Source organism: Scyliorhinus canicula, unplaced genomic scaffold, assembly GCF_902713615.1.
Source record: "Scyliorhinus canicula unplaced genomic scaffold, sScyCan1.1, whole genome shotgun sequence".
Taxonomy (NCBI): Eukaryota; Metazoa; Chordata; class Chondrichthyes; order Carcharhiniformes; family Scyliorhinidae; genus Scyliorhinus; species Scyliorhinus canicula.
This window is the reverse complement of record NW_024056010.1, coordinates 573,582-586,412: the sequence shown is the minus strand read 5'-3', so window position 1 is coordinate 586,412 and position 12,831 is coordinate 573,582. Positions and strand designations below refer to the sequence as shown.

At 50.5% G+C, this 12,831-nt stretch overlaps 1 pseudogene; it reads left to right on the top strand.

Moving 5' to 3' along the window:
• The first annotated feature begins 697 nt into the window (after window positions 1-697).
• The window catches only part of LOC119961454, a 36,780-nt pseudogene continuing 24,646 nt past the window's right edge, over window positions 698-12,831 (top strand).

Below are 12,831 nucleotides of genomic sequence, written 5' to 3'. Positions count from 1 at the left end.
TCCTATTATAATCTGTGTCCTGGTCAGGAAGCAGTGAGCTGAGCTTGGATCTGTCAATCAACATGAATCCGCACCTTCAGGAGAATTAGGAGGGTGAATATCAGATACAGCAGAGTGAGAATGGAGGGAGATTGTGTGGGATGGAGATTTACAGCTTTTGGAGAACGAGAGAGGAAATTATGTTCCATAAGAACTAGAATTGTCTTCTGAGTTTCTATCGTGTACTAACAATGATGATTTTTGCAAATTGTTTTTAAAGGATATTGGAAGAGGAGGAATTATAGACAGAAATCTCAAAGGTCATGTCTCAATGTGACAAACTCAGTCGATTCCTTTTGATCTGAATATCATTGGTGAGAAGGAGAAATGTTTGTCCGATCTGTCGGCTTCCAAAGATTTTAAGTACGAAAAGCACCGAGACTCACACAACACACACCTGAGTGAAAGTGTTCCAGTGAACTGACTGTGAAAACATCAGTGTGACTGGAAAAGCACCGAGACCCACACACCCGACTGAGAGAGTTCCAGTGAACTGACTGTGGAAAGAGCTTAAACCAGTTACACAGCCTGAAACAAACATCACACCATTCACAGTGAGGAGAGACCGTGCACATATTCTGTGTGTAGACAAGGCTTCCACTGATTGTCCAATCTGGAGAGACATGAGGAGACCCAAAACATGGAGAAACCGTGGAAATGTGGGGACTGTGGGAAGGGATACAGATTCCCATCTGAGCTGGTGACTCATCGACGCATTCACACTGGGGAGAGGCCATTCACCTGCTCTGTGTGTGGGAAGGGATTCACTCGGTTAACCATCCTCAAGTCACACCAGCGAGTTCACACTGTGGAGAAACCATTCATCTGCTCTCAGTGTGGGAAGGGATTCCAATACTTAACCAACCTACGGATCCATCAGCGAATTCACAGTGGGGCGCGCCCATTCACGTGCTCTCAGTGTGGGAAGGGATTCACTCAGTCATCCAGTCTGCAGAGACATCAGAAAGTTCACACTGGGGAGAGGCCATTCGCCTGTTCTGTGTGTGGGAAGGGATTCACAGAATCATCCAGCCTGCAGAAACATCGGCGAGTTCACACTGGGGAGAGGCCATTCACCTGCTCCCTCTGTGGGAATGGATTCACTCGGTTATCCAGCCTGCAGAAACATCGGCGAGTTCACACTGGCGAGAGACCATTCACTTGCTCTCAGTGTGGGAAGGGATTTACACAGTTATTCAGTCTGCAGCGACATCAGCGAGTCCACACTGAGGAGAGGCCATTCACCTGCTCTTAGTGTGGGAAGGGATTACATAGAAATATAGGCAATTGGAGCAGGAGGAGGCCATTTGGCCCTTTGCGCCTTGTAATTGAAAATATAGAAAGACGTGTCATTTGGAACATGGAAGTTTGGTAATACCTGATTTAAGAAACATAAGAGAAGATAGGGAAAAATCCCACGAAGAGTTAACAGCAGCTGCCAGGAGAGGATTGTAAAATGCAGATAGCTTTGGTCAACCAGGCTTAGCAAACAAAATAAGCAGGTCTTTCAAGACACAATCAGTGAATTTTAGTATACAGCTAAAAGCAATGTTTCGAACCTCCTTTTTTTAGTTGGGTAAGCAGATGGAAAAGAGTGGATGAGGTTCAGCTGAATTAGGTGACCAGTGTTTAAATGTGAGGCAAATCTTTTAAACTCACCACCAATTGAATCTTTAGTATAAAGCTAAAAACAATATTTCATACCCTCCTTGAAGTTATGCAGCTGGAAAAGAATGGATGAGGTTCAGTTGAATTAGGTGACAATTCTAGGTGTGAAATTTTGCTGACATTAGGTGAATATGGAAAGCTGGAGACAATGTGTCTACAAAAACATAAATTAGACCCAAATCAAAGTCAAAATTATGAGCTGGGGACACAATTTGATAATAAATCAATAGAAATGGCAGAATCAAACATCACACCACGTTGAAATCAAAGCATTTTGAACATCACAAAGGAAACAATGTAATTAGAGATCTATGAGATGAGGTCATGCTCAAAATGAATACTTAGTTGTGTTAGAAACATTTAGATTATAGGTACCTTTTACAATCCAAGTGAAATAAAAATTACTTTACAATAAAGTAATAAAAATTTTAACTGTTAGCAAGATATATAAACGAGGGGCTGGCTTAGCTCACTCAGCTAAATCGCTGGCTTTTAAAGCAGACCAAGCAGGCCAGCAGCACAGTTCGATTCCCGTACCAGCCTACCCGGACAGGCGCCGGAATGTGGCGACTAGGGGCTTTTCACAGTAACTTCATTGAAGCCGACTCGTGACAATAAGCAATTTTCATTTCATTTCAAACGCTGAGAAAGGAGCAGAGAAGAAACAAGAGTCAGCTCAGAGTCAGCTCTCATAGCTCGGTCATTGCAAAGGGACAGAGCAAAGCAGCCGAGCTAAAACAGCTAATATATCTAATGAAGACCAGAATTTAGAGAGGAGGCAGAGTCAGCTCAGAACCAGCTCTTATAGCTCAGTACATGGGAAAGATGGAGCATAGCAACCAAGCAGAACAGCTAATACATCTGAGGAAGACCAAAAGCTAAAGAAGAGTGATTGTCAAGGTGGGCCTGAAGGTCCCTTCACCCAACCAGGAGAATCCAGAAGCAAAATCTTTTTACTTTTCTGTAAAGGCAGTGATTGCATCTTTTAAAAGAAGAAATATAAGAATAAAATAACTTAAAAGTTTTAACCTGACACAGTGGTTATTACAAAGCCTACTTTACTTAGCAACGCAGGACCCAGGATACCGATGCTACTAAAGTGGTAAGTAGGTAAAATTCTTCTGTGAAGGTATGGGTTATACCGGGGGATAACTTGAAAATATAGTTTGACCTGAATAGCACCCACCTAAGTCTGCATCGGAGTCAGGGAGTGAGAATCCCTGTTCACCATTTAGAATATCGACACTTTTTGGTATCGGGGGAGTTCTCAGAATAGTGGTGAGTTTTTAACTTCAGCCTGCTCTGCAATTCATTATGATCATGGCTTATCATCCAACTCTTTTCACAGTGACTTCATTGCAGTGTTAATGCAAGCCTACTTGTGGCAATAAAGATTATTATTGTTATTATTAATAAGATGTGCAGGGTAGGTGAATTGGCCACGCTAAATTGCCCCTTAATTGGAAAAAAGAATTGGGTATTTAAAATTTTTTAAAAATCATTAATCTGTCTTGTGAATATCTGGGCCCAAGCACCGATCTCTGCGGTACCCCACTAGGCACGGCCTGCCAGTTTGAAAAAGACCATTAATTCCTCCTCTTTGTTTCCTGTCTGCCAACCAGTTTTTTTTATCCATCTCAATACACTACCCCGAATCACATGTGCTTTAAATTTACACACTAATCTCTTATTTTACTTTGTCAAAAGCCACCTGAAAATCCAAATATACCACATCCACTGGCTTCCCCTCGTCAACTCTACCAGTTACACCCTGGAAGAATTCCAGTCGATGTAGTCAAGCATGATTTCCCCGTCATAAATCCATGCTGACTCTGTCCGATCCTGCCACTGTTTTCTCAGTACTTTGCTATAAAATCTTTGATAATGGATTCTAGAATTTTCCCCACTGTCAATGTCAGGTTTACTGGCCTATAATTCCCTGTTTCTCTCTCATTTCAAATAGTGGGGTTACATAAGCCACCCTCCAATCTGCAGGAACTGTTCCAGAGTCTATGGAATCCTGGAAGATGACCACCAATGCATCCACTATTATTACAGATTTACATGGGGATCGGTTAGCTCTCCATCCATCAGCATCTCCTTCTATTCCTTTCGCCCTCATGTATGTATCTAGTTTTACGTTCAATGGATTCATGCTGTTCATCTCAACCACTCACTGTGGTAACGAGTTCCACATTCTCACCACTCACTGGGTAAAGAGGTTTCCACTGAAATTCCTATTGGATTATTGAATCCCTTCATAATCTCAAAGACATCCACCAGGTCACCCATCAGTCTTCTCTTTTCCAGAAAAAAGCAGCCCCAGCCTTTCCTGAGTGTTAAATGCTCTCAGTTCTGTACATTACGGTAGCATGGTGGTTAGCATAAATGCTTCACAGCTCCAGGGTCCCAGGTTTGATTCCCGGCTGGGTCACTGTCTGTGCGGAGTCTGCACGTCCTCCCCGTGTGTGCGTGGGTTTCCTCCGGGTGCTCCGGTTTCCTCCCACAGTCCAAAGATGTGCGGATTAGGTGGATTGGCCATGCTAAATTGCCCGTAGTGTCCTAAAAAGTAAGGTTAAGGGGGAGGGGTTGTTGAGTTACGGGTATAGGGTGGATACGTGGGTTTGAGTAGGGTGATCATTGCTCGGCACAACATCGAGGGCCGAAGGGCCTGTTCTGTGCTGTACTGTTCTATGTTCTATTATTAATCTTTGTTGCACCTTATCTAGTGCCTCTATTTCCTTTTTCTAAATGGAGATCACCAACGTTGACACAGCTCCCAGTGTAGTCGAACCATCCAGGGAATTATAGACCTGTGAGCTTGACGTCAGTGGTAGGCAAACTGTTGGAGAAGATACTGAGGGATAGGATCTATTCACATCTGGAAGAAAATAGACTTATCAGTGATAGGCAGCATGGTTTTGTGCAGGGAAGGTCATGCCTTACAAACCTAATAGAATTCTTTGAGGAAGTGACAAAGTTAATTGATGAGGGAAGGGCTGTAGATGTCGTATACATGGACTTTAGTAAGGCGTTTAATAAGGTTTCCCACGGCAGGTTGATGGAAAAAGTGAAGTCGTATGGGGTTCAGGGTGTACTAGCTAGATGGATAAAGAACTGGCAACAGGAGACAGAGAGTAGTGGTGGAAGGGGGTGTCTCAAAATGGAGAAGGGTGACTAGTGGTGTTCCACAGGGATCCGTGTTCGGACCACTGTTGTTTGTGATCTACATAAATGACCTGGAAGAAGGTATAGGTGGTCTGATTACCAAGTTTGCAGATGATTACTAAGATTGGTGGAGTTGCAGATAGCGAGGAGGACTGTCAGAGAATACAACAAAATATAGATAGATTGGTAAGTTGGGCAGAGAAATGGCAGATGGAGTTCAATCCAGGCAAATGCGAGGTGATGCATTTTGGAAGATCAAATTCAAGAGCGGACTAAATAGTCAATGGAAGGGTCTTGGGGAAAATTGATGTGCAGAGAGATCTAGGAGTTCAGGTCCATTGTTCCCTGAAGGTGGCAACGCAGGTTGATAGATTGGTCAAGAAGGCATACAGCATGCTTGCCTTCATCGGACGGGGTATGAGTACAAGAGTAGGCGGGTCATGTTACAGTTGTATAGGACTTTGGTTCGGCCACATTTGGAATACTGCGTGCAGTTCTGGTCACCACATTACCAGAAGGATGTGGATGCCTTGGAGAGGGTGCAGAGGAGGTTCACCAGGATGTTGCCTGGTATGGAGGATGCTAGCTATGAAGAAAGGTTGAGTAGATTAGGATTGTTTTCTTTGGAAAGACGGAGGTTGAGGGGGGACCTGATTGAGGTCTACAAAATTGAGAGGGCTGGACAGGGTGGACAGCAACAAGCTTTTCCCAAGAGTGGGGGTGTCAGTTACAAGGGGTCACGATTTCAAAAAGTGAGAGGGGGAAAGTTTAAGGGAGATGTGCGTGGAAAGTTTTTTTACGCAGAGGGTGGTGGGTGCCTGGAACGCTTTACCAGTGGAGGTGGTAGAGGCGGGCACGATAGCATCATTTAAGAAGCATCTAGACAGGTATATGAATGGGCGGGAACAGAGGGAAGTAGACCTTGAAAAATAGGAGACAAGTTTAGATAAAGGATCTGGATTGGTGCAGGCTGGGAGGGCCGAAGGGCCTGTTCCTGTGCTGTAATTTTCTTTGTTCTTTGTTTCCAGATCTTTTCTATCCTTCTGGATGGAAAGTACGGGGTGTGCTTCCTGCAGGAAACCCATTCCGGGTGATGAAGCTCAGTGGACCCTGGAGTGGCAAGGAGGAGTCTTCATGAGTCACCTGGCCCCACGTTCGGGCGGGGTGGCTATCTTGTTGGCTCCACATTTTTAGCCGGAGATCTTGGGGGTCAAGGAGCCAGTGCCAGGCCGTCTGCGGCACCTGAAGGTCCGTGACAGGGCAGTGCTGATCCACTTTATAAACGTGTACGCTCCGGCAGAAGGACCGCAGCAGTGGACTTTCTTTCGAAAAGTGTCCACTCTTTTTTGGCACCATCCCGGTGGGCGAGTGCATCGTCCTCGGAGGAGATTTTTATTGCACCCTCCAGGACAAAGACCGTGGTGGAGTCCAGCGCAGCTCGTCGGCGGTGGTGAAGTTGAGGGACCTGGTTAGGTCCTTTGACTTGGTGGACGTCTGGCAGACTCTCCATCCTGAATTGCGGGCGTACACCTATGTGCAGCCTCCATTCAGAGCGTCCAGGTGCCGTGCTCGGATCACCACCTGGTGTGGGCGGGGTTCGCCTCGTCCCGCGCTCAGACACGGTCCGCGCACTGGCACTTTAACAACCTGCTGCTGGAGGACGAGCGGTTTCCTGGACTCGTTCCGCCGTTTCTGGGCCGGCTGGAGAAGGAAGCGGGGTGGCTTCCCCTCCTTGAGGCTATGGTGGGACATGGGCAAGACTCACGTCCGTGCCTTCTGTCGGGGTACACAAAGGGGTCTACGGCGAGGCGGAACTCCCACGATCACCAAATTGGCTGAGGAACTCCTCGATCTGGAGTCACGTCTTGCTCAGCCCGATGAGGACCCGGCCCTGGGTCTGGTGTACAGAGAGAAGACGGCACGCTATGGGACCTGCAACTTGCCGGGTCCCGCGGCGCGTAGGGTGAGGTTGCGGATCCGTCTCCTGATGGATTATGGTGCGCGGCTCCCACTTCTTCTACTCGCTGGAAAGAGGACGGGGGGCCCGTCGGCAGATTTCTACGCTGCTGGCCGACGACGGGTCCCTCGTCTCGCATCCGGAGGGGGGTCAGGATCCTGATTAGGGATTTTTATTCTGACCTCTTCTCTCCGGATCCGTCCAGCGAGGACGCTTGCAGAGTTCTGTGGGAGGACCTGCCGCAGGTCGGCCCGGAGGGCGCCGGGAAGCTCGATGATCCCATCAACCTCCAAGAGCTGACTGGCGCCCTGGACAGTCTGTCACGGGGGAAAACCCCAGGGCTGGACGGGCTGACCGTGGAGTTCTGGGACGTCCTGGGGAACGACTACGCGGGGGTCCTGGGGGAATGTATGTGACCCGGGAGATGCCCCTTTCGTGGCGCAGGGCCGTCATTGCCCTGCTGCCCAAGAAGGGGCATCTCCACCAAATTAAGAACTGGCGACCAGTCTCCCTCCTCAGCACAGACTACAAAATCTTTGCCAAGGTGCTGTCTTTACACCTTGGCCCCATGCTGGACCACATGATCCACCCTGACCAGTCCTACACAGTCCCGGACCGCACAATGTTTGATAACATCCACCTGGTCCGGAACATTGTTCATTTCTCCCAGAGGACTGGTATGTCGAGCGCCTTCTTGTCTCTTGACCAGGAGAAGGCGTTCGACAGGGTGGGGCACGAGTATTTGTTCGGGACTCTGCGAGATTTCGGGTTCGGGTCGCATTCTGTCGCCTGGATCCGATTACTGTACGCCGCCTTGGAGTGTCTGATTAAGGTTAACGGGTCCCTGAAGGTGTCCCTTCGCTTTGGAGAGGAGTGCGTCAGGGCTGCCCCCCTGTCCGGCCAACGTTATTCTCTTTGCCTGAAGCCTTTCCTGTGCCTCCTGAGGAGGAGGTGAACGGGGGCTGGTTCTTCGCGAGCCGGACATGGAGGTGGTCCTCTCTGCTTACGCTGATGACGTGCTTCTCATGTTCACTGACTCGGTGACCTGCAGAGGAGCAAGAGTGCCAGGCTGTCTATTCCGCCGCGTCTTCCGCACGGATCAACTGGGCTAAATGTTCTGGACTCCTGGTCGGTCCGTGGCAGATGGACCCCCTCCCAGAGGAGCTCAGGCCCCTTCACTGGAGTCGGGCCAATATCCTGTACTTGGGAGTCCATCTTTGCCCGGCAGAGGAAGCCTGGCTGATGAACTGCAGGAGCTGGAGACCAAGGTCACCGCTCGCAAGGGACGCTGGACAGGACTGCTCCGAGTGCTGTCGTACAGGGGTGGAGTTCTCATCATAAACCAGCTGGTTGCCTCTATGCTGTGGTACCGGCTGGTCACTTTGACCCTTCCCCTGATTTTGTCACACGCATCCAGAGAACCCTGCTTTGATTCTTCTGGGACAAACGATTGCACTGGGTCGCTGTGGACGTGTTGAATCTCCCGATTGCGGAGGGCGGTCAGACGCTGGTCTGCCTTCGCAGCCAGATTGCGACTTTCCCCTTCAGAACTCTGCAGTGATACCCTTGGATTGGATTGGATTGGATTTGTTTATTGTCACGTGTATGAGTACAGTGAAAAGTATTTTTCTGCAAGCAGCTCAACAGATCATTCAGTACATGGGAAGAAAAGGGAATTACACAGAATTCAAGAAAATACATGAGAATACATAATAGGGCAACACAGTATATACAATGTACTACATAAGCATTGGCATCGGATGAAGCAGACATGGGTGTAGTGTTAATGAGGTCAGTCCATAAGAGGGTCATTTAGGAGTCTGGTGACTGGTGACCTGTACGTCAAGCCTCCTCCACGATGGTGTGCCCTGGCAACGTATTTCTTCTGCCAGGTGCACGGCCTGAACTATGACGTGCAGCTCCTGTTTGTTGACCAGCAGGGTCTTTGGAACTCTTGTTGGCGCTGCCCGTCTTGTACCAGGACCTCCTCAAAGTCTGGAACATGGTCGCCACGCGCCGCAGCTCTCCCCTGTCAGGAGTTCTGGCCCTCGCGAGGGAGCCGCTGCTCAGGAATCCGCACCTCCGCCAATTTCCATTCTGGTGGCTGGTGGAGCGGAGGGCTGTGGATGCCGGGGTGACCAGGATTGGGGACGCGCTGGGCGGCGGAGGGGTGGGCTGGCTGACACCCCACGAGCTAGCCGAGCGCGGGGTGGGGTCTGTCCAGCACACGGCCATGCCATCCAAGGCCTCAAAACGGCCGTGCTCGTCCCTGCGGGCATAGTGGAGCTAAAGACGGTGTGGTTGTGCGGTGGCATCCCGTCTGAGCGGACCCCCGCTCGGACAGAATTTCACATTGGTCCCAGGGCCCTGCGCTCCCGCTGGGCGCTGGCACCCCACAGCCCCAGCCGCCTCATGGAAATACCCTCCGTGGCATTTTGCACTGAGCGGAGGGGTTGCCTGTACGGCCTTCTGTTGCACACCTTACACATTGTTTCCCTCGCCCTCCGTCTGGACATGCCTTGGTGTGCCTCGTTGCCGTCCGGCAGCGGAGGTCCCTGCTGGGGTCCCTCTATAGAGGCGTCCTCCCCATAAAACTTGGGGACCTGGGGTGGAGGGTGCTGCACATGGCAGTGCCGTACATCTATCGGATTCACCACTTTGCGGCTGTGCCAGAGACCTGCTCCTTTTGCGGCCTGGTGGAGACCGTAGAGCATGTTTATGTTGTCTGTCCCAGGCTGCACTCCCCCTTTGATTTCTTGACAACGTTGTTGTTGAGGTTTTGTTTGCACTTCAGCCCCACACTCCTGATGTACAGACATCCGGTGCGGCGAGGGGCGGGGAAGGCGGAAGACGTCCTCGTGAACCTGCTCCTGGGCTTGGCCAAATTAGCCATTTATCAGTCCAGGCAGTGGGCGAGCAAGGGTGTCGTCCAGCCTGACTGTCTGCCCCTCTTCCGCGGCCTCGTTCGTGGCCGGCTGTCCCTGGAGAGGGAGCATGCGGTGTCCACGGGCACACTGGAAGATTTCCGTGCTCGGTGGGCACCGCAGGGGTTGGATTGCTTATCGACCCCGATTTTCACACTCTAATTTGACAGGTTTTAGATAAGTTTCTGTTCCCTTTCTTGTTCCATTTGGGTTGTGCTCCACTCGTTGTTTTAGCAGCACTCCCTTCTTTTGTTTTATACATTATTTACGTTATGTTCTTTTTCTTAGTTCTTTTCACACCCAGCATCATGCAGATGCTGGCTTAATCCTGCATATGAACATAAATGTGCAGGTCTCAAAAATCACAAAAAAAAACGAACACCAAACATAAACTAAAGTAGTGAAGCCCCAAAACCGCTTCAGTGAACCTCCCAGCCGAGCACAGCATCGGTACTGCGCATGCGCCAGCTCAAAATGCCCAGGGAGTGATTGACGGCAGCTGTTGTCCAATAGGAAGAGAGGGGCTGGACTGGAGGACCGAACGGAGCAACTTGTCCTCCAAGCAATCGGAGTGAATGAGGGGCGGGGCTGAGCCCCGGTGTCTCCCACTTGATTCGAGCATGCGCAGTGCCGATGACAGCTGACGATTCAGGCAGTATTGGAAATACTCCGCCGGTCAGATCCCGCCCGCTGAGGTATGAGGGAGGGATGGAGCCGGTGGATGGGTCAGGAGGTTCCTTAAACACTCCGTGCAGCCCCAATCCCCGAAAACGAAGCTCGTATACGACAGTTCAACCAGCGAACGCTGCTCGGGCTTTTCCCCGAGACAGGCCAGGGTGGTCGTGCGCAGGCGGAGGGAAGCAAGAGCTTTGCTCCGCCTCCCATTCACTCTGATTGGTTGGAGGTCCAGCCGCTCTTGTTCGGTCTTCCACCCCGCCCCCTTTTTCTATTGGTCCAAACCCGCCGTCAATCAGTCCCCGGGTATTGTGCAGGGTCCCAGGTTCGATTCCCAGTCACTGTCTGTGCGGAGTCTGCACATTCTCCCCCGTGTGTGCGTGGTTTCCTCTGGGTGCTCCGGTTTCATCCCACACAGTCCAAAGAGATTAATAAATGAATCAAATAAAGTGGTAAAGGAAAGAAGGGAAGAGAGGGGGGAAAAAAGGAAAAGACAAAAAAGTAAAAATAAAATAAAAATAGGGTGCGGGAAAAGGGGGGAAAGAAAAACAAGGGGAGAAGAAAAGGATGAAAGGGAAGGGGGAGAAAAAAACGCCAGAAGGGAGCCAAGGGAGAGGGGGCACCCAGAAGCAGACGGGACAAAGGGCAAGCCAGCTCAGGCGAAACGAATCAGCACATGAAGCGGCAGGTGGCTAGGCAGAAGCTGGGTCAACTCCATACTGGTGGTAGACCGTAAATACTCTGAGGCCCCGACCATAGAGCTCCTGGCGGAGAGGAAAGTACTACAAAGGAACTTTGACCTGCTCTCCACCAGGAAAGCAGTGCACCAACTCCGCCAGGCGCGCGGGACCCTGTACGAACACGGAGACAAAGCCAGCCGCCTGTTGGCCACACCAGCTGAGAAAGCAGGCAGCCACCAGAGAAATTGCGCAATCAGGGGTACCGGAGGCACGTTGGAAACAGAACCAGAGAGGATTAACAAAACCTTCAAGGCCTTCTACCAAGAGCTGTACACCTCAGAGCCCCCAACGGGGAAGGGCTGGGATGAATCTGGTTCCTTGATGGACTGGACATACCAGTCGTGGGAGAGGGCAGAAAACGGGACCTGGAAGCACCACTAGCATGGGAGAGATCATGGACAGCATGAGCTCCATGCAGACGGGGAAGGCGCCGGGATCGGACAGATTCCCGGCGGACTTCTACAAAAAATTTGCGACAGCGCTGGCCCCGCACCTGCGGGAGATGTTCACAGACTCGCTAGCTAGGGGCACACTGCCACCCACATTAGCACACGACCTCAATCTCGCTGATTACCTAAGAAAGACAAAGACCCCAACGGAATGTGGGTCATACAGACCCATATATCTGCTGAACGCAGACGCCAAAATACTGGCCAAAATCCTAGCCAAAAGGCTAGAAGACGGTGTACCTGAGGTGGTCACAGAAGAGCAGACGGGCTTCGTCAAAGATAGACCGCTTACCTCGAACATCAGGCGCCTGCTGAACGTGATAATGACCCCCTCCGGGGAGAGAACACAAGAGGTGATCGTCTCCCTGGACGCAGAAAAGGCCTTCGACAGAGTCGAATGGCAATACCTCATAGAGCAACTGGAGCGGTTCGGACTTGGAACAGGGTTCACCGCTTGGGTAAAGCTCCTATACAACGCTCCCATGGCGAGCGTACGGACCAACAATACCAACTCCCAATACTTCCAGCTGCACAGGGGCACCAGACAAGGATGCCCACTGTCCCCGCTGCTGTTCGCACTAGCAATCGAACCGCTAGCGATCGCGCTCAGGGCAGCAAAAAATTGGAGGGGGATCCGAAGGGGAGGCAGAGAGCACAGAGCCTCACTCTATGCTGATGATCTGTTCCTCTACATCTCAGACCCATAAAGCAGCATGGACAGAATCATCGCGCTCCTGAAAGAGTTTGGAGCCTTCTCGGGCTACAAACTCAACATGAGCAAAAGCGAGATCTTCCCAGTACACCCGCAAGGGGGGCGGGGGGCAGCACTAAAGGGGCTGCTGTTCAAACAAGCCTGACACAAATTCCGCGACTTGGGGATCCAAATAGCCCATGACTGGAAAGGGATCCACAAATGGAACCTCACCAGCCTGATGGAGGAAGTAAAAAAGGACTGCAAAGATGGAACACACTCCCACTCTCCCTCGCGGGGAGAGTCCAGACGATCAAAATTGTCGTACTGCCCAGGTTCCTCTTTAGATCCATTCCCATCTACATCCCCAAGGCCTTTTTCAAAGCGCTGGACAAACTAATCATGGCGTTCGGATGGGGGGGTAAAAATGCGCGGATCCCAAAGAAGGTCCTACAAAAAACAAAATTCAGGGGGGGGCTAGCCCTCCCAAACCTACAATCTACCACTGGGTGGCAACAGC